The following is a 20,867-nucleotide window of genomic DNA, read 5'->3' on the forward strand; positions in this document are numbered from 1 at the left end:
GAAAAACAATAAAAGTAAAATTCATTAAAATGTTTAAATTTAAAATGTTTTTTTATATTGCTTTACACATACAGATAGATGGTGGACACTGGGGCCACATACTCAACTGTCATTGGAGGGGGCAGTGACAGCTGACATGTTGACTGACAAAATAATTGAAGTCATGGGGTTCTCTGGGGAGGCAGAAACTTGGCCTAGAAAAAAAAAAAAAAAGGCTCCGTCATAACTTTCTTTACTCCACAAAGGCCCCTGTGCCGTTGTTGGGCAGAGATTTGTTAATCAAATTAGGAGCCAGCATTTTGTGTTCACCCGATGGTATAATCATCTCCTTCCCAAATGGTACGATTCATAATTGTTCAAAAGAAGGGGTTGGTGGCAAGCCAAAATGGTCAATGGCTACTGACCCCAGCAAAAGAAGGGGAGGGGGCTGATATATACTGGGTGGAGCTGGACGTGGGGGTTAAGCCTGATAGTTTGATTGCAGCATACAACCTCTGGAAAGCCTGGATTTCAAGTTTAGAAACGTACATACCCCCGCCAGACCCTTTTATTGCACCCTAAATTATGACAGGGTGGGACATCATTTATGAAGAATCTTTTAGTCTAATAGAGGGACAGAAATGGGAAGTAAAAGGACAAGGGTTATTGATAGGGAAAAGGGGGTAGTTGGCTCAGTTTTACTAACTTCAGAACAGGAAAATTGGTACAATAACAGACACAGCAGATGACCTGTTATTAGCTGCCACAACAAGGAAAGATTGTTTAGGAAAAATATATATATATTTGATATTAAAACAGCTGTTGGACTCTTGCTTTAAGGTCAGTAAGGATAAGGTACAGGTGTGCAGACAGCAGGTTACCTTCCTGGGACGAACAATTGCGGCTGGGGGTAGTGGACTGTCGGCAAATCACAGAAAATTAATTTTGAATCACCCAAAGCAGGCACTATGTCCCCATGTATGCACTCCTGACTGAACCGCTAAGGCATATGATTAATGATGAGGGCATGAGAAATCCAAAGGCCCGATTGAAATGGACTACAGAAGGGGAAAAATCATTCATAGAATTGAAACAAAAGCTATCCATGGCAGCAAATCTACAGAGTGCTGATTACTCAAAGAAGTTCTACCTAGACGTGTCAGAATCGGGTCAAAGTGCACATAGTGTCTTATTCCAGAAAGCACAGGATAGCAGGAGGGTTTTGAAATACATAAATCTGCTGCTTGATCCGGTAGAACAGAGACAACCACCATGTTCTAGGTTTGTCGCAGGATTGGCCAAGATAGTTGAAAAAGTTCCAATATTGTCATGGGTCACCAATTGACAATATTGACCAGTCATTCTGTGGTGTCGTTCATCAGCTCTGCATTATTCAGTTTCTCACCATTGAGACAAAGACGTATGATAATTTTGACAGCCACTAACATCAGCTATACACATGAGGGAGTGAATATGGAGTTGATGTGTGAAGGGGAGTCACATGACTGCTCACCAATTACTGAAGTGGTTTCAAAAATTAGACCAGACTTAAAGGCAGACAAGTTGACAGGAGAAGGGGTGATGGAGCTATTTACTGACGGCTGCTGTTACAGACATACCTCAGGGTCTTTATGTGCAGGGTATGCTGTAGTTGAGGCTGTGAATGGTCAATACTATACAAGAAAATATCTGCGTCCACAGGCCTGAACTGGCTAAATGACTTATCAATTGAACTAATGACTATTTGTTCCTCTGTTAACAGATGTGCAGGGTTCACCCCATACGAGTTATTGACTGGCCGACAATTTCCGGGTCCAGCAGCAGGACTTCCGTGTGGAGATACACTAACACTGACTGTTAAACCATTTTTTTGACAAACTAACTTCTCTGATAAGTGTTTTTTCCCCTCAGATTTCTGACAAGCTCCCTGACCCACCTCCCTGCAGCTCGGAGTGGGTCCGCCTGAGACAATTTCGGAGGATGTGGTCTTCCCCGCGGCAGTCTGCCCCACTGCGTGTAAAAGCCGGGACATCCCATTGTGTTCAGATGGGGGGCCGTGTTGACACTTGGTATCATATTTCTTCTTGTGTTGTGTGTGATCAACCCAGCAGGTCATTGACTGAGACCAGGTTGGACCTGACTGCGCAGGTCCAAGAGGGGGACAAACAAGAAGAAGAACAAACTGAGAAACAGATAAATGGTGGAGTACAAACTCCTGGGAATTCTGAGGACACGGGTTTGGCACCACAACTGACAGACACAGTAACTCAATTGAACATCACACCAACTCACTCTAACATACAATTCAAAACAGGAGACATTTTTGAAACACCTGAATCAGAGCCAATTGCTCATTGTATAAGTGTAGACTGTGCATTGGGGGCAGGGATAGCAAAACAAATTCGTGAGAGATACAGGGTGTTCAAAATAAAACAGCAGAGAAAACAACCTGGACAGTGTGCAGTAACAAGAGAGGGAGACAGGATTGTTTTCCACTTAGTGACTAAGTTCTGGTGTACTGACTTGCCCTCGTACAGTACACTCACAGAGAGCCTAGTTGAGATGAGAGAGTGGTGTGTGGAGAATGGAGTGAAAAGTGTGTCAGTACCACGGTTAGGCTGCGGATTAGACAAATTGGAATTTAAAGAAGTAATCAAGATATTGGGGGAAGTGTTTGAAGGGACAGAGATAAAGATCACGGTGTATAGCCTATTGAAGTAGAAGGGAAGAAGGAAAAAAAGGAGACATTTTTGGGTTCATTTGGTGATCGTTAACATAAAAAAAAAAATAAAAAAAATTACATTTTTTTCCATAACAAATTATTCGGTCCCACTTTATATTAAGTGGCCCTAATACCTGTGCACTTACATGGTAACTACATGTGTACATAGTATGTAACTACAGTGTAAGTACACACTGGTACATAGTATCTACAGGTGTAATATTTGTGTACTTACACATATGTAACAACTCACGGAATGGTATGCGTAAGTACAAATGTGTAACAGTACACTGGTAACAACACTTTTTTTACTTCAGTAAGTACACATGTAACAGGAATTATGTAACTACATGTTGTAACAACAATATGTATTTAATCAAGTTGTTCCAATTCCAAATGAAATTCAATACTGCAGTTACCAGTTTGGAATACACTGAACCTATATGTAAACCAGGATGATTCCTATATTTATACCATGTATTTATGACTGGCAGGACTAATGTTGAATTACAGCGTACTTACATGGTAACTCCTCAGCAACAGTAAACAATATAAAGTCTACAAAGGTCATTCTTACCTTATTATTTAAAACACTGTATTTACAGTGTACTTACATGGTAACTCCTGAGGAACTGTCCACTTAATATAAAGTGTAAAACGTTCATAATTACTGTGGAATATGCAAAACCCAAACTTGTTAATGTCACATGCCTGTCCTGTCTTGTGTGCACATGTGGGTTTTGTCATTCTGAGCATGTGCTCCTGTCATTGTCTGATCCCTCCCCCTTGTTATCTGATTACTGTTGATTTCTCCCACCTGTTCCTTCTTAATTTCTTCCCCTTATAAGCTCCTTGTGTTTGTCAGTCTGTGTTGGATCCTTGTTTCATGTATACGTCTTCCGTTCCCCCAGTGACTTCTGTTGGTATGTTTTGAGTTTTAGTTTATGTTCTATTATGTGTTTTGCCCCCTCGTGGGTGTTTGTTTTGTATTTATGTTTTATTTTGTTAATAAATTATCACTTCTTCCTGCACTTGAGTCCTCGCACCTTTTCCTTTGTATGTGACGTGACAGAAGGATCCAACCATACTAGGAGGACTCAGCAGGAGGTGTTTTGTTTATTTATTTATTTTTGTTCTCTGTGGAAATGGACTTAGACAGACACTTACAGGTGATGTGGCAGGTAAACTCCAAGTACATCCGTCAACAGGGGGCGGGTGTAAAGGAGTTTGCCTGCCAATTCCTCAAGGAGGTGCATCACCTGTACCTTAACGAGACAGAGAAGGCAGAGGTGTTTAACCTCTGCCTGGACATGCCTCTCAGTCCCACGGAGGTGGAGAAAATGGGGACTCCGGACTTTTGGGAGTTTGTGGACCGGCTGGACTCCAGTCCCTCTAGGACCAGGGTCCGGATAGCTCCGGTGGTCCCTGTTCCGGTGGTCCCTGTTCCGGTGGTCTCCAGACGGAAGAGGAGAAGGAAGGCTCCCTCCGTGCCTGCTCTGGTGGTCCTGATTCCGGTGGTCCCAATGCCGGTGGATCGCGTTCCGGTGGTCCCAATGCCGGTGGATCGAGTTCCGGTGGTACCAATGCCGGTGGATCGTATTCTGGTGGTCCCAGTGCCGGCGGATCGTGTTCCGGTGGTCCCGATGCCGGCGGATCGTGTTCCGGTGGTCCCGATGCCGGCGGATCGTGTTCCGGTGGTCCCGATGCCGGCGGATCGTGTTCCGGTGGTCCTGAAACGGAGGAGGAGAAGGAAGTCTCCCTCTGTGCCTGTTCCGGTGGTCCCAGTTCCAGTGGTCGCTGTGCCGGTGGTCCCACTGCCGGCGGATCGTATGCCGGTGGTCCCAGTGCCTGCGGATCGTGTTCCGGTGGTCCCTCTGTCGGTGGATTGTGTTCCGGTGGTCCCAGTTCCGGTTGTCCCTATGCCGGTGGACTCTGTTCCGGTGGACGCCGCTGGGCAGGAGATGCCTCCCAGGCGTCCTGCTCTCACCGCGCCTCCCAGGCGTCCTGCTCTAACCGCGCCTTCCAGGCGTCCAGCTCTCACCGCACCACTTAGGCGCCCTGCTCTGTCTGCGCCGTTGAGGCGTCCAGCTCTCACCGCGCCTCCCAGGCGTCCAGCTCTCACCGCGCCTCCCAGGCGTCCAGCTCTCACCGCGCCTCCCAGGGGTCCAGCTCTCACCGCGCCTCCCAGGCGTCCAGCTCTCACCGCGCCTCCCAGGCGTCCAGCTCTCACCGCGCCGCTTAGGCGTCCTGTTCTGTCTGCGCCGTTGAGGCGTCCTGCTCTCACCGCGCCTCCCAGGCGTCCAGCTCTCACCGCGCCTCCCAGGCGTCCAGCTCTCACCGCGCCTCCCAGGCGTCCAGCTCTCACCGCGCCTCCCAGGCGTCCAGCTCTCACCGCGCCGCTTAGGCGCCCTGCTCTGCCTGCGCCGTTGAGGCGTCCTGCTCTGCCTGCGCCGTTGAGGCGTCCTGCTCTGACTGCGCCGCCCCGGCGCCCTGCCCTGCCCGTGCCGCCCTGGGTGTCTGAACTTTTTGTTTTTCTCATGTGTCCCTTGTTGACCCCTCCCTTGTCTGTTCCTTCCTTGTCTGTTTCCCCTGTCCCTCCCGTGCCCCCCCGGTCAGTCCCTCCCGTGCCCCCTCGGGCCGTCCCTCCCGTGCCCCCCCGGGCCATCCCGCCCTGGTCTTTCCCTTCCTGGTCTGTCGCGCCCATCCCTAGAGGAGCGTCTGGTAGCCGCTCCTTAAGGAGGGGGTAGTGTCACATGCCTGTCCTGTCTTGTGTGCACATGTGGGTTTTGTCATTCTGAGCATGTGCTCCTGTCATTGTCTGATTACTGTTGATTTCTCCCACCTGTTCCTTCTTAATTTCTTCCCCTTATAAGCTCCTTGTGTTTGTCAGTCTGTGTTGGATCCTTGTTTCATGTATACGTCTTCCGTTCCCCCAGTGACTTCTGTTGGTATGTTTTGAGTTTTAGTTTATGTTCTATTATGTGTTTTGCCCCCTCGTGGGTGTTTGTTTTGTATTTATGTTTTATTTTGTTAATAAATTATCACTTCTTCCTGCACTTGAGTCCTCGCACCTTTTCCTTTGTATGTGACGTGACAGTTAAACACTGTATTTACAGTGTACTTACATGGTAACTCCTAAGGAACTGTCCACTTAATATAAAGTGTAATTGTTAGGGGTCAATGTTGTGTACCATCATTGTTGTTACATGATAATTTCATAGGAACTTCCCACTTAAAAGTAATTTAACAATTTCATGGGTAAAATGTCTAAGTATTAAACATTGATTACTTGTCGGTAAATCAAGTATAGAGGACTGCAAAAAAGAGGGGGGAACATTTAATAAAGATAAACAATGTTTATTAACAAGCATTAAACTCAGGGTTTAACAGATTCTGAAGCAGTGTATAATTCTTGATATTAATTATTGTTCTGAAATGGTTACTGAGGTTAATTTGACAATTTTGATCATGGTTTAAGGAATATCGCAGTATGGCACAGTGCACTGGCATGAATTACAAAATGTACCTCAACAATAATATCTAAACGAGATTAAATAAGTGGATTGGAGGTTTTGTTTTTCTATCTCAATTTATATTTTATTGGCAGCAGTTTACGTTCTTTTTTGGATTTTTCTATGTCAGACCTTAGGTCTGCTGTCAGTGACTCCGCAGAGTTTCTCCTCCTTTACTCTGAACTTTGAGATGCTTCGGAAAAACTCTGGATTAACAAGCTGTATTTCAGCCACAACAGCTGTTAATGCCAGTGTATTTCGGTCATCCCCGACTTTGGTGCATGCCTTACTGATACTCCCTTCTTTCTTGAAGGCGTGAAGAACTTTATTGTACCGCTTCAGTACATCTTCTGGGGTTGTTGCTGTAGAAAGAATAACAAAATTAAAACCAGAAAAAAACAAGACTTGCATCAAACTGATGAATTTCCAATTAAAACACACACCACACAAACATATAAAAAAATCTTGGTGTTCTTGAACTGCTAGCATTTTTTACAATTAGTTTCCTATCATACAAATCATGTTCGCATTTCTCAGACATTTTCTAAATATGTTACTGTTCTAACAATATTGGAAATGCATCCATAATAGGGGTCAACTGATTTTTTCAGGGACGATATCAGTACCAATTGTAGTCAGAGAGAATGATAACTAATATGTGCAATGTGTTGTATGGAGTAAATACACATGAAAGATAGAAAGATGAGATCCGAAAACAGAACATGCGCTTACCACGTGAGCTGTGCTTCGTATTTGACCTGGTAGCTCTCTTGGTCTTCTTTTTATGACCTCTTTTCTTCTTCCGAGTAATGTTGCTATCAGATGACTCTGAAGAGGAGCAAGAACTCAGGGACTCCTCATCAGTGCCACTGCTGCTGCATTCAGTGCTGGAGTCCAAGAGTTTCTTCACTTTCGTCTTTACCCCTCTGTCTAAGAACACAATAACACATTTAGTTAGACAAAAAGTCAAACAAGCTTAGAAAAGTAATCAGCATTTCATGATTGATGTGGAAGTTAAAAAAAATCCTAGTCAGTGATTACTAAATTATTTAGTAAAACAGAGCAAAACAGATATCTTTCTTACTTGAGAGTTTTAGGACAGTTTGACGGAGAAAATCTCATTCCTCTTCAAGTGCCTTTATTGCCTGGGCCATGACAATCAGCTTGTCTTTGTTTATAAAGGAGGACATGAGGAGTCTTCCTCCTTGGAGGACAAAGTTGTGAGGAATGAGACTTTGGAATCTGATGCAAGTTAACAAATTTATTAGAAAGATGAGAGCAGACAGTGAAGGAAATTTCCACAACGGATCTCAGGTTAAAGTGTCACTCAATACTGAACAGTCCTCCTCGGGTCTCAGGGCAGCAGTAGAAAACTGGGTAGTGTGATGCTCCCAAACGATACTGAACAGTCCTCCTCGAGTCTCAGAGCAGCTGGAGAAAACTCGGTAATGCGGTGCTCCCTGGAACTCAATACACGCTCAACCGGATCCAGTCTAAAAGGCAAGACACACCGATGAGCAACGTTGAAAGACAAACGAAAGTTCACAGGATACTGTTGGAAATTTTCTTCTTGCAAAAACCATTTCCCAAAGATCATTTGATTTCAGAAAGACTTTATTCAAATTAACAAAGCCGAGTTTCCCCTGCAGGAGACAACTCCAGTTTTTTGGTTTACCTAGCATATATACCCAGCTGCTTTCCCAAAATGGTCACAACCTTCAGCTAGTTTTCCAGTTGGTTTCCTGGCTCATATGTCACAGCATTCCCAGTTCTTTTTCTGTCCATCATGCATCTTCTACATGTCATTTTCAAGCACGTTGTCAAGGTCCCCAAGAACTTAAAACAGGGCAAACACAACCTCAGCAAACAGCCAATATCTAATAGTGTCTTATATACAGCTTATTTTACATTAAATTCAATAATAAAAATCTTCTACATTCCCCCCTCTGGGGCTTACCTAAGCCCCAATTTTGTATCTTTCTTCCAGACGTGTAGCTTCAAAATCTAGCTTCCTTAGTTATGCTTCCTAATGACTTAAATTAAGTCACTCACTCTTCATTGCCAAAGACCAGATTATGCAACCACACTCTGGATGAGCATCAGAACCAAACATCTCTTTTCAGACATTTTTCTTTCTTTTTTAGGTGTATTTTTTCCTTTGTATTCTTTTTCTTTTTCCAAAAAGAGTAAAAGATTCTTTTGCTCCCTTTAAAACTAGACCATTGTTGTAAGCATGAACATACATACTTTGTTTGCCCTCTTAATTGTTGTCTCATTATCTTAACTTCTTAGCATTTCCATGTGCTTAACCATGGCTTTGACAATTAGTGATATTAACATGAAAATTTCACAGCAGAACAATAACCATGTTGATACAGAACAATCTTAATATTGCAACTTTTAAAGACATCCCTTATTTAGCAAATCACTAGAATTAAACCAGTTTTCTTTAACTTCTGCTCTTACGCCTCTTGTTTAATTTATTCATAACTTTGTCTGCCAATAACCAATAATCAACTAAGGGCTTGCCTATTTTGCCGTCTCATTCTATTTGTTTCATGTAATTGTTCTTATATAGCACAGGTAAAGCATCATCTCTAAATCTCCTGACTATAGTAAATATAAATTAGCCATTTTCTGTTTTTATTTTGCTTGATCCATATAATTGTTGGTTAAACCAAGGTAAACTATCTTTCTTATTTTTTGATCAATTCCTATTTTTATAAAGTCTTATTAATTCCTTAATCTGAAGAAGCAATCTTTTAGTCAAAATCATTTTTAGATGATGAATGATCAGAATATTGTTCTGCATTTGTTATCACAATACACTTAGTTCTTTGTTAGATTGTTTAAATTCTTGCCTGTTTATTACAAAAACTAACAATAAATATAATTTTAACTTAAGTTTAATGCAGTCTGACTGATTGCTTTAGTGGCTCAGTTCAAGCTGCTCATGAAGCAATCATTTCTTCCTTTTTACTACTAACAAAACTCTAAAACTTGATTAGAAGTAGAAACGTAATAATAAAACTCCCTTGTGTGTAATTTAAGTGTTTGTTCATTAATCAATTACTTATCGCTTTTAGTGCTTTTGTTCGATATTTTGGCACAAATGTTCACAGTTCAGACTGAAAATTCTTACATTGCTTATAAATATTCATTAATCTTTCCTTATCATCTAATATCTTATTCCCCCCTCAACATTCTTAGATGTCACAAACTATGCACATTGAAGAATGTTTAAAAGGGTTGTTGCAACAATTTGTCCTTTATCTGAATGGCAAATATCTTTTTTGGCCTTCTTTTGTTGCCTTCTAATGGCCTACTTTTTATTAAATTTGGTTGTGGTTCTGTAAGCACTACTTGATAAATATTCAAATTAGTTGTATCATAGTGTCTTACTAAATCAAGCTATCAAGCTTTTGAATTGAAATTGAAATTCGTGGTAATACCTATAGTCCTAATTCAAACTTTGTTTTAACTTTAGACTGAAATTTATTCGGTATACTTCTGGAGTCATCTATTTTATATTAGGATCTTGTTCATAAGCTCTTTTAGTTCTACCTTTGTAAGCCTTTATAAGTTGTTCTGATTCTCATTGATAATGCTTTAATTAGCCGTACTCTAGCGCTCATTTCTTAGTGGCAAAGAGGCTAGAAGTCATTCTTTACCACAAGTCCAAAGATATCTGCTACTACTATTGTCTAAACTTCAATCTTTTATCTACGGTAGTGATATAGTTTGCATTTTACGTTTTTCTTCTTCTGTATTATTATTATTAGTAGTAGTAATAATATTTATTTATTTATTTTCTTATTCTTTGAAGTTATGGGGCTCTTACAAGTATTTTTGCATCTCAACCTTTTTTTTCCGTCTTATTTTTCATTATCTGCACCTCTACAGTTTTGCAGTTTTATCTCTTGTTTTTTAATCAGGTCTTATTTTACTGGGGTTTTTAAATTGTTAATACGTCTGTTGAGATCTAAAGCATAACATTTGAAATTCTGGGTTGATTCTTCTGCCTTGCATAGCTCCTTATGAGCTTTCAACACTCTGCAACCTTCATTGTGCATCTCTGGTCCAGCCTATCCCCTTTTTTCCATTTGTTGAGATGATGGTCATTCTGTGAGCAACTCTTCACCAGGGTGACTCTTTGCGAGTCGTTGCAATGGGCTTTCCCTCGTTGGTAAGGGAGAGACGTCACTAGTACGCTCTGTATCCCCTACTTCATGGTATGTGGGAATGCTGAAGCTGGCTGATGTATTTTAAGATGAGAAGCATGAACTCAAGTGTCCTCTGGTGATCAATGCACACTCTTCTTATGAGATCACAATGTGCATTCACTGGTTCTTTTTGTTGGATCATACTGGAATCCTTCCTGGAATTGAGGTCCTGTCACCTATAATTGAGACTAAACCGTTTCTTGTTAGTGACAACAACATATAATAATCATCTGCTCGTCTGTCCCACTGTTCCTGTGAAAAGCTTTTGTGAGGCTGAGTGCTGTCCTGTCCCCTTTTAGGGCTCTCAACTTACATCACTAGCAGGGCTTAAACCCCTTATTCATAATCATTTTTGTCTTATACCATTTTTCCCCAAAGAGTTTCAAATTTATTATTTACAATTAGCCAATTCAACTCAGTTATTTCATTGTTTTGTGTCTCATTATCCTTTCCTAATTTCTGATGCATATGGAAAGCACTCAACCCACTTTGCTCAAGTTAACAGTTACATAATATTACACTTTTGAATCCGCTCCGCCAGCTCCATAGCGATATGCTGTAAAGAAATGTAGATATGTTATGCGCAGCGCAAATGTGGCAATATTTTTCCCTCTTTTTTACCACAAAAGTATTGACCAGGAAGCTTAACCAAATTCATCCTTGGTCATTGTTTTATTGGGCATAATTTGCCCTGTGGGCCCACATACTAAATTTAAATACAGCTGTTTTGGCAAAATATATTTTTGCCTTAGTGTCTCTTCAGACACTCTCTGTCAATCCACTCACACTCCACGGCCATCAATCACATTGTATCACACCCACACTCACACCCCATGCCCATCACCCCCATCATGTATTTTTGTTTCTGCTTCAACAGGTTGTGCTCTAATTGAGGAACAATGCCACAAGGTCTGAACATGGCACTGTAGCATTCCCTGTACATAAACCTTTCTTTTTCTCACAAAGTCTAATAGATAGTAGACCTAGTTATGGTGCAGTTGAGACAGTCAATTGTAATTTCTCAAGTGCATTTAATAATTTGTTCGTCTCATTTTAAGTTTGTAATTTTCTTTTTGCTGTTGCTCATGAGCTTCTTTAAGAATGATATTGGAGATCTCTTCATTATCATGGATCCTTGGCCAATAATATTTTTATCTCGTTATCCCACTGATGACAGCATTCTGACTTCATGTTTTTGACTTTGGAGTTATTATTATTTAATCCAGCTCTAGTAAGATTAAATTACTAAACAAGATGGAGTGACCAACATTCAGTTTACCTACCATATTTTTCTGTGAGACATCTCGTGTCTATATTTTCTTAACCAATGAATACATATTTAATGATTTTAGCCCTAGATGTTTAACATTCTAGCCCTTACTATACCAAATCCAGCCTCAGTTGTAACTATTAGGTGAGTTGAACACCCACTATTGTCTGTCAATGCACTGTGTTTTTCTTTTCTCTTTTTTTTTTTTTCATCAGACATAGGGCTGGACTGGTGCCTATACTGAAAAAGCAGAGAAGGTTAGTTTAGCAGAGAATACAAAGAACTGCTATGAGACCAGTGAATTATCAAGATGAATTAAGTGATTATCATAACTAACAAATTTGAAGCAGACTCTAGAGTGATCATTGTAGATGCCGCACCTGTGCCGCCCGTCAGGGAATCGATGTCACTCATTCTGTATAGATCATCAGTCTTTTGAAGCTCCTCGGCTGTTGTTCTGCATGTGTCGTCAGCCGGATGTCACTCAAAGGCCTGTTGTGAAGTCCTGGTGTTGTCGAGTGGAACTTAGGCTCTGTCGTTTCTCAGCCTCTTCTCCATTTTAGCTTTTGACTGATCTTGTCAAAGTTTTGCATGTCAGGATATTGTCTCTGTTCTCGGGAAAGCCTCAAGTGAAAGTTTCACCTTTCCCTGCATTAAATCAGTCTTTTTCCATGCTGACCTTTTGGAAAGCGTCATCTTCTCCTTTCAGGAGGGGAGCTGAAAAAAGCCCATCATCCACTCTCTTCTTCTCTCTGCAGCCGCGTCTTCACCTTTCCCCACTTGTTGCTTCAGTGGTCAAGGCACTGTCATTGAAGCCATCTGAAATGTGAACACTCAGAGATCTGCATGAATCAAATTGAACTTTTATATCTTCTAATTCCAGTTGTATCTGAGCAATCAGCTCTTTTTCTAAATTCCATTCTCTAACCCTTTTCTTCACTAGTTATCAAATGTCACTGGTTGACTACAGCAGTTCCTTCATTCTATTTTTAGTGAAGCAAGTTCTTCGTTGCAGTATGCAGAAAAGAAAGACAATAATCTATCCTAATGATACTGAGTGTAATACAGCTAAATACTTTTCATTCTTCTATATTCACATGCTGGGATAAAAATAATCTGGCAAATAAAACTTCTCAACCAACAGGAATTCTTTCTTGGTTTAATTTGAACCACCAAGTCCCATTCTCTAAGGTCCTATGATTGTTGCAAATTATCTATAAATGTTGAAACTTTTCTTTAAACTTGGTCACCCAATCTCGCTCTCACTCAGCTCAATGCACAAGTTATTTTAACACAAGCATAATTCTCTGCATTGGAATACTTTCTCATACTGTCCTCTAGGGATAAAGAGATAGACATTTTTAGACGTCTTCATATATAATATATAATACTTTAAGCACGTGCAATCTTATTATTTATTCATCTATTAAAATAAATAATTACATTTATCAAATAAATATATATATATTATTATTTTTTATATATATCATATTACAGTATTCTGCAGAACTAATACATTGAAACAATATTCTAATTTCCTTTATTTATTTTCAATACCTCACATTTAAGTTCCTGGGCTCATTCTCTCATTCACTGTTCTCAAGTGACCAGGGAGGGGGTCACTATTTTTACCCACAGACACAGTCAGACAAGACACAGGATCCCACACAGATACTTCCTCAACACAAAGTCTTTACACTATCCCGTCTAACCATTCAGACCTCTGTTGTTTATCTCAGAGCGGTATCAAAGACGTAAAATTCACATGCCTATCCATTCAGACCTCTGCTTTAAAGCAAAGCGGTATCATAGACATAACCTATCGTTTCCCCATTCAGACATCTGCTGAACATCAACAGACCGGTATTCCAAACGATTAGACTATCTATGCAGTCCCCTGTAATTTTACAACAAGGCGGTATCCATAGTCTTTTACACTATCCCGTCTAACTATTCAGACCTCTGTCGTTTATGACAGAGCAGTATCAAAGACGTAAAATTTCCATGCCTATCCATTCAGTCCTTTGCTTTATAGCAAAGCGGTATCATAGACATAACCTTATCGTTTACCCATACAGACGCCTGCTGAACTTCAACAGACCGGTATTCCAAACGATCGTTTTACCCGTGCAGTCCTTCTTGTTATACTTTGATAACAGAAGCGGTATCCGTAAAACTTTCCTTTTCAGTTTGCCCCGAGCAGTCGCTCACTAATTGAACCGGTAACCGGCAAACTCCATCTGTGTGCATGCATTGACACAGATTAACCTTTTCCCTGTATTCATGCTTATACAGATCAACCTTTGTTTACCTCAGTCGTTCGTAATATAGCCGAACCGGTAAACTTACCCTGTATTCATGCTTATACAGATCATGCAATTATTCTGAAATCAAAGATCCTTATTCCTTCTTTAGTTCTTTAAATTTGGAGAAGCTTTTTTAGTGACTTACCACTTCCAAGCGAGCCCTGGTGATCAACACAAACTTAAGAAAAAGCAAAAATTTGCTCACCTCAAGATAGTGGCCACTTGATGTTTGTGTTGATCATTCAAGGTCATCAAGCTTGCAGTGGTTTGTCATCAGCTCCGAAGCCAGTCCCTTCGTGGTCGCCAAATATGTTGGAAATTTTCTTCTTGCAAAAACCATTTCCCAAAGATCATTTGATTTCAGAAAGACTTTATTCAAATTAACAAAGCCGAGTTTCCCCTGCAGGAGACAACTCCAGTTTTTTGGTTTACCTAGCATATATACCCAGCTGCTTTCCCAAAATGGTCACAACCTTCAGCTAGTTTTCCAGTTGGTTTCCTGGCTCATATGTCACAGCATTCCCAGTTCTTTTTCTGTCCATCATGCATCTTCTACATGTCATTTTCAAGCACGTTGTCAAGGTCCCCAAGAACTTAAAACAGGGCAAACACAACCTCAGCAAACAGCCAATATCTAATAGTGTCTTATATACAGCTTATTTTACATTAAATTCAATAATAAAAATCTTCTACAATACACAGTACCGAAGGGAAGCGAAGAAGACAGCTCAGTCTAGTGGCGAGATACGCTTGACAGCAGAAATCCAAAGATCCAAGGAGGAATCCACAGGAGAGGACGAGAGAGAGAGAGAGACTCACAGAGATCCAACAAACAGGTGAAAGGAGAACGGCCCGGGCAAACACAGTCTCAGCTGAGTCCTGGAGGCAAAACAAAAGGTGAATGCAAAAACAAAAAGAAACAAACAAAAAATCAACACGAACCGGCCAACACACGGCAGCGATCACACAGGAGGAAACAACAAACGCACAATGAGAACAAAACATCAGGACATTAAATAGAGAGATGAACACGAGACAACGGTGGAAAACAATCAGAGATAACGAGGAGGGAGGAGACAGAGAGTGTACATGTGGAAACAAGGGGTAAACAAACAATTAGAGCAAATCACACCGGAATCCTGACACAAAGTAACAACATATTTTTTATGAAAAAGTAATAGAAAATCAGCGGTATCACAGTTTTCATATATGAAGGCCAGTATCACGGATATTAGTAATTTATACTAATGTTTTGATGAAAACTAAAAAAGTCCAAATTTAAAACAATTGTCAGGCTTCAAATACTAGAATTTAAAATAATTCTCACTTAAAAACATAATAAATGTCATATTTACCTGTACCTTTCCTATCATATACAAGAATTGAATAAGGTTTTAAAAACACTGCACTGCATAAATTAAAAATAGATGAATCTTAGTACGCTACAAGCTTTCTTTAGTCAAGAGCAATGAGTAATTTTCTCTGTTCCCTTTGTTCTTCGGTTAACTTTACTGACAGAGATAAATAGGCTGCTGCCACTAAGACCTGCAACTGCTGACAGGATCTCACGCATTTCATTCTCTCACTACTGTACTCTTTACTAGTTAGATTTTATTTAACTAATTTAAAGGGTTAGTTCACCCCAAAATGAAATTTATGTCTTTAAGGACTCTTCCTAATGTCGTTCCACACCCGTAAGACCTCCGTTCATCTTCACACACAGTTTAAGATATTTTATATTTGGTCCGAGAGTGTATGCAAGTGTATGCACACTATACTGTCCATGTCATATGGACTACTGTGATGATGTTTTTATTCCCTTTCTGGACATGGACAGTATAGTGTGCATACACTTGCATACACTCTCGGACCAAATATAAAATATCTTAAACTGTGTATGAAGATGAACGGAGGTCTTACGGGTGTGGAACGACATTAGGGAGAGGAGTTAATTACATAATTAAAAATTTTGGGTGAACTAACCCTTTAAGACTGTTCCTCGACAAAACAAATATTTTGGTATAAATGTGTGTGTTATTGTTCGTTCAAGCGCAATACTGGCGTGCAAGTCTTTTTGAGTGTTGTGTGTGTCAGGATGTTCTTTTTTGTCTTGTCATTCATGAATGGTTAAAACAATTTGCGTGGATAAGAGCACAATCGTATAACTAAAGGATGTACTACAGAAATAACAGATGCTGCGTTAATTGCGTTAAAGCTGGACAAAAATTAAATGGCATGCATTTGAGTTAACTTTGAGAGAACTACATGTCATACATTGTTGACAGAAAAAGTGGACAAGACCTCAGCTAGAGCTGCGGTTTCATAAATTTAAAATGCATACAACCTGGGCTGCGTTTCCCAAAAGCATCGTAAGCCTAAGTTGATCGTATAACAATTGCCACCAATGGTCTGTATGATATGAAATTAGGCTTACAATGCTTTTGGGAAACACAACCCTGTTTAGTTCCCCATTAAGTAAATACAAACTCACCTGCTTCTGGAGATGCCACTTCAACAATAGATAAGTCATTATCATCGTCTTTTCCATGGTATTCTTCATCTATTTGCTTGGCCGGATCATCTTGTAAAAACATAAAAGGATAATGTTATCGTCTGACAAATGTAGCCAAACTGATGCAATGTTGCATCAGGGACATTCATCAATACTTAAAGGGTTAGTTCACCCAAAAATGAAATTAATTTCATTAATGAATCACCCAAGTGTCGTTCCACACACGTAAGACCTCCGTTCATCATCGAAACACAGTTTAAGAATATTTTAGTCCCAGAACATATGCAGTCAATGCCCACTATACTGTCCATGTCCAGAAAGGGAATAAAAACATTATCAAAGTAGTCCATATGTGACATCAGTGGGTTAATTAGAGTCTCTTGAAGCATCCAAAATACATTTGGGTCCAAAAATATCAAAAAATATGACCGTGTTCCTCCAAAAAGATTCAAACGGTTAATGAATCAGTGAATCGATCAATGATTTGGATCGCGTCAAACTGCCAAACTGCTGAAATCATGTGATATTGGCGACCCGAAACATTGATCGATTCACTGATTCATTAACGGTTTGAATCTTTTTGGAGTAAAACGCGGTAGAGAAGACAATGCTTAATAAATTCATAGTTTTTGTTATTTTTGGACCCAAATGTATTTTGGATGCTTCAAGAGACTCTAATTAACCCACTGATGTCTCATATGGACTACTGTGATGATGTTTTTATTGCCTTTCTGGACATGGACAGTATAGTGTGCATACACTTGCATACGCTCTCGGACTAAATATAAAATATCTTAAACTGTGTGTGAAGATGAGCGGAGGTCTTACGGGTGTGGAGCGACATTAGGGAGACGAGTTAATGACAGACATCTCATTTTTAGGTGAACTAACCCTTTAACGTGAAAAGGCTTAGCCTAAAATGGCTCAGTGTTCCAAAACTATAGTCAATGATAATCAATTTTTAATCTATGTATATCTGTGTGGGTGTGTGTGATGTAAGGTTTGCACCATATCTGCCCTAAACTAACAGTGTTGGCGATTACGAAAATATATATTTTTAAAGTTTCTGTAATAGTTAATCTACACCAGGACACAGTAGTGTTTCTAAAGCTTAAATATAATAATTTTACAAACAAATTTGGGATTTAGTCGATTTAAAGACCACACAAAATGTTTTATGAAAAGCAAGTCTTTGGGAACAACTTGAAACTATTTGGAAGTCAATAACAACAGAGGCTGTGGAAAAGTACATACAAATTCCAGGAAGAATGCAAACTGTTATCAAGACCAGGATAGGCCATACAAATCATTACATTTTTTTGGTTATTTTGTGTGATTAAAAAATATTTGTTTCACTTAGTTATTTGCATAAGAAATTACAATAATATTTTTAGTTTTTAAACCATTTTTTGACAGAATCCGAAAATACATTCTCTTTATTTTGACAGGTGACGGAGGTGTAATACATTTGACAAGCACTGTATAGAGGGCAGTTTTACCTTATTAAAACCTGTGTATCTGCATTTTTCAAATACTTAAATTACTTTATTCAATCACAATTCTACAAACGGTTACTACCACCATCAACGAAAACAATTTTTACACTGCAAAGGTGGAACATAAGCTGCATGTGACATGATATTTACTGTGTTTATTTACACATAGTGGTTAATGATGCTCATGTACATTTACATTTCATAAGATAAATAGCCTGTAAAAAAATTATTCAGTCATTATATTATATAAGTCAATATAGAGGTAAAGCTGCAATATTAAGACAAAATCATTATGGTTGATTATTGCTCTTGAAATTTTAATGATGATTATTCATTTATTGGTGGAGAAAAAAGCATATCTGACTACAGAAAAGACAAAACAAAGCTAAGAACCGTTAATGAAATTGTTTAGGCCTATTGTTTTTTTTAAATTAGAAATAAAGACAACATAGAAATATAGTACTAGCAGTAGCACTAGCATGAAAACAAAATGGTTATTGAAACTGGGAATATATTAGAAAGCAATCAAAAAACACTGAAGCAGTCCATGACTTCAGTCTAATCCGAGTTACGCAAAATTAATCTCTTGACGTTACTTGCATCTTTTCTCTCTTTTTCTGTTATTTATGATGGCTAATAAGAGATAATTCAGAATTTATTCAGTAAGCGCATGCAACCCTCATGACGTGATGACTAATTAAATTGTCTCTGAAAACTAAGTGTAAAATAAATAATCATCATAGTGGTACTACTAGCTAACATTAGGTCATAAGAAGAGCTGACATGTTAAGTTAGCTAACTGTTACCTTTGTCCAAGAGGTCAATGGCATCAGGTGCGCTGCCTTGGAGGCAGTTCCTCTTCAGAGAAGCCCCTTTCTTTCGTGGCATACTGTCGTGTGGATGTAACGTTAGGTAAGTAAGAGGATTTAAATTGGTAATACAAATGGGAGACTAACGTTACCTGTATGCTGTAGAAATACTCCTAAATCCCGTTCAGTCTATGATCCTGATAGTGATCAAGTTGGCGCCGGACGGTTCACAATGCAACAGGCCAATCAAAACCAACTTACGTCAATGTCACGTTTCACGTAGGCACTAGGCAGCCATTTACCAGCGTCGCGCCAAAAATTTCAAATCGGACAGTAAATCTAGATGGCTATGTGCTCAAGGCAATTAAATAAGTTAATACGCCTGTGCAGTAGTGGAAAACATAGAAAAAAAATAATCAAATGGCTACAGAAGAAAGGCTTGCTGTGCAAGGCACCAAGTTGCCGCAGCTGTGGAAAAAAGATGCGAATTACAACACGCAGTGGACCTGATGGTTACATATGGTAAGTAAGTTAACTTCAGGCACATAGTTTAATTCGTTATTTGGATAGCCTAGTTAACGTTAACATAATTTTAGGGAATGTTGAAGAAATTTTTATAATTTATGTTTGAGTTCACACAAGAAGTCAACATCTGTTTCTGCCATAATAAAACACCATAAGACAGTGTCTTTTGAAACCCAGGGGGTAGGGACGGGAACCCTAGTTTGAGAGTTTTCCCTCATCAGAGGTGTCGGCTAATCTAAATTAGATCTAAGACCACTGTTTGTTGCTTTTCATTTAAATGAGTTCTAAGACAGAAGGGGGGCCATGTATGTGTGTGTGTTTCTTACTTTCCCTCTGTAGGTACAGGGACCATTGTGTCCCATGACAAAAGGGTTGGGGGGGAGACATTTGTTTCATCTTTCCTTTTGTTTTTGTAAAACACTGACACGGGTATAAAAGCTTGAACCTTTCTTTGTTTCCCCAGTTCACACTCGACGCAGGCATTGCCTGGTTGATTGTGGATTCATTCTTGCAAGGATTAAATCTTTATAAAGACACGATTGGCTAAGGTTTGTCTCTTATTCAGAAATGCAACGGAGTTAATATAATTTTGCCTATACATTTTGGTGTCAGAAGTGGGATTCCTTGGATGTGCCTTCCGGACCCTGAGAGCGGACGGTGACCGATCATCCTGGACGTTAGAGTCACAGCCTTACCCCGACTGATTCAGGGAGAAGGGCCGGCTGCTCTAGGGGTCCTGGAGGGTCCAACCACTGGAATTAGAGAAAACGAACCCGGGGTGGCAACGGGACGCTTCTGGTAAGAGACAAACTTAAAAATTTGGGGAAGAATTTTAAATAGAATTTGGTTAAATTGAAATTTTAATTGATAGGGATTAACCATACTGGGGGTCTGAATCTGTGGCAAATGCATCGTGAATTTATGTGTTTTACGGGGTGAAACTGAAATCACGAGGGCGAAAATCGGGCGTTTGGGTTAACGTCCGTCCCGTCTGGTCTGGGTGAAGGATCAGTAAGGACGCTAGGGTTAGCGTCCTCCCGTCTGGTCTGGGTGAAGGATCAGTAAGGGTGCTTGGGTAAGCGTCCTCCCGTCTGGTCTGGGTGAAGGATAAGATCTGTACGGAGACGTCCGACAGATTACTAGCGTGCACGCGAACAGCCACAAACTCAGACTGCCAATATGGGGAAAATCCCAAAGCAAGCTAGCAGAATATGATACACCGGTGTTTTTGTCAAATGGGAAAATTATATGGCCAAAAATGCATGCAAGGTATAGAGAAATTAATTGAATTAATCATGATTTCCAAAAGAGGGAATGCTGTGTTTCACCAGGCTGAAAGTGGTCTGTTGAAGAGAGGAGATTAATCAAAGGGCTGTTGTGGGGGATGTGTGTGAGAAATGCAAAATAACAGTGTTGAATGAAACTGATAGCAGGGAAAGGAAAATGTTGTCTGATCACACAGAAGCCACAGCTGTTTAAAGATCGCTGGTGAGTATGAGATTAAGCAATGGAT

General features: G+C 40.0%; 1 pseudogene; it reads right to left on the bottom strand.

Moving 5' to 3' along the window:
* Window positions 1-6,281: 6,281 nt before the first annotated feature.
* LOC137040645 (coiled-coil domain-containing protein 106-like) lies at window positions 6,282-18,908 on the bottom strand (annotated as a pseudogene).
* Between the last annotated feature and the right edge of the window lie 1,959 nt (window positions 18,909-20,867).

Source organism: Pseudorasbora parva, chromosome 14 (genome assembly GCF_024679245.1).
Source record: "Pseudorasbora parva isolate DD20220531a chromosome 14, ASM2467924v1, whole genome shotgun sequence".
Classification (NCBI taxonomy): Eukaryota; Metazoa; Chordata; class Actinopteri; order Cypriniformes; family Gobionidae; genus Pseudorasbora; species Pseudorasbora parva.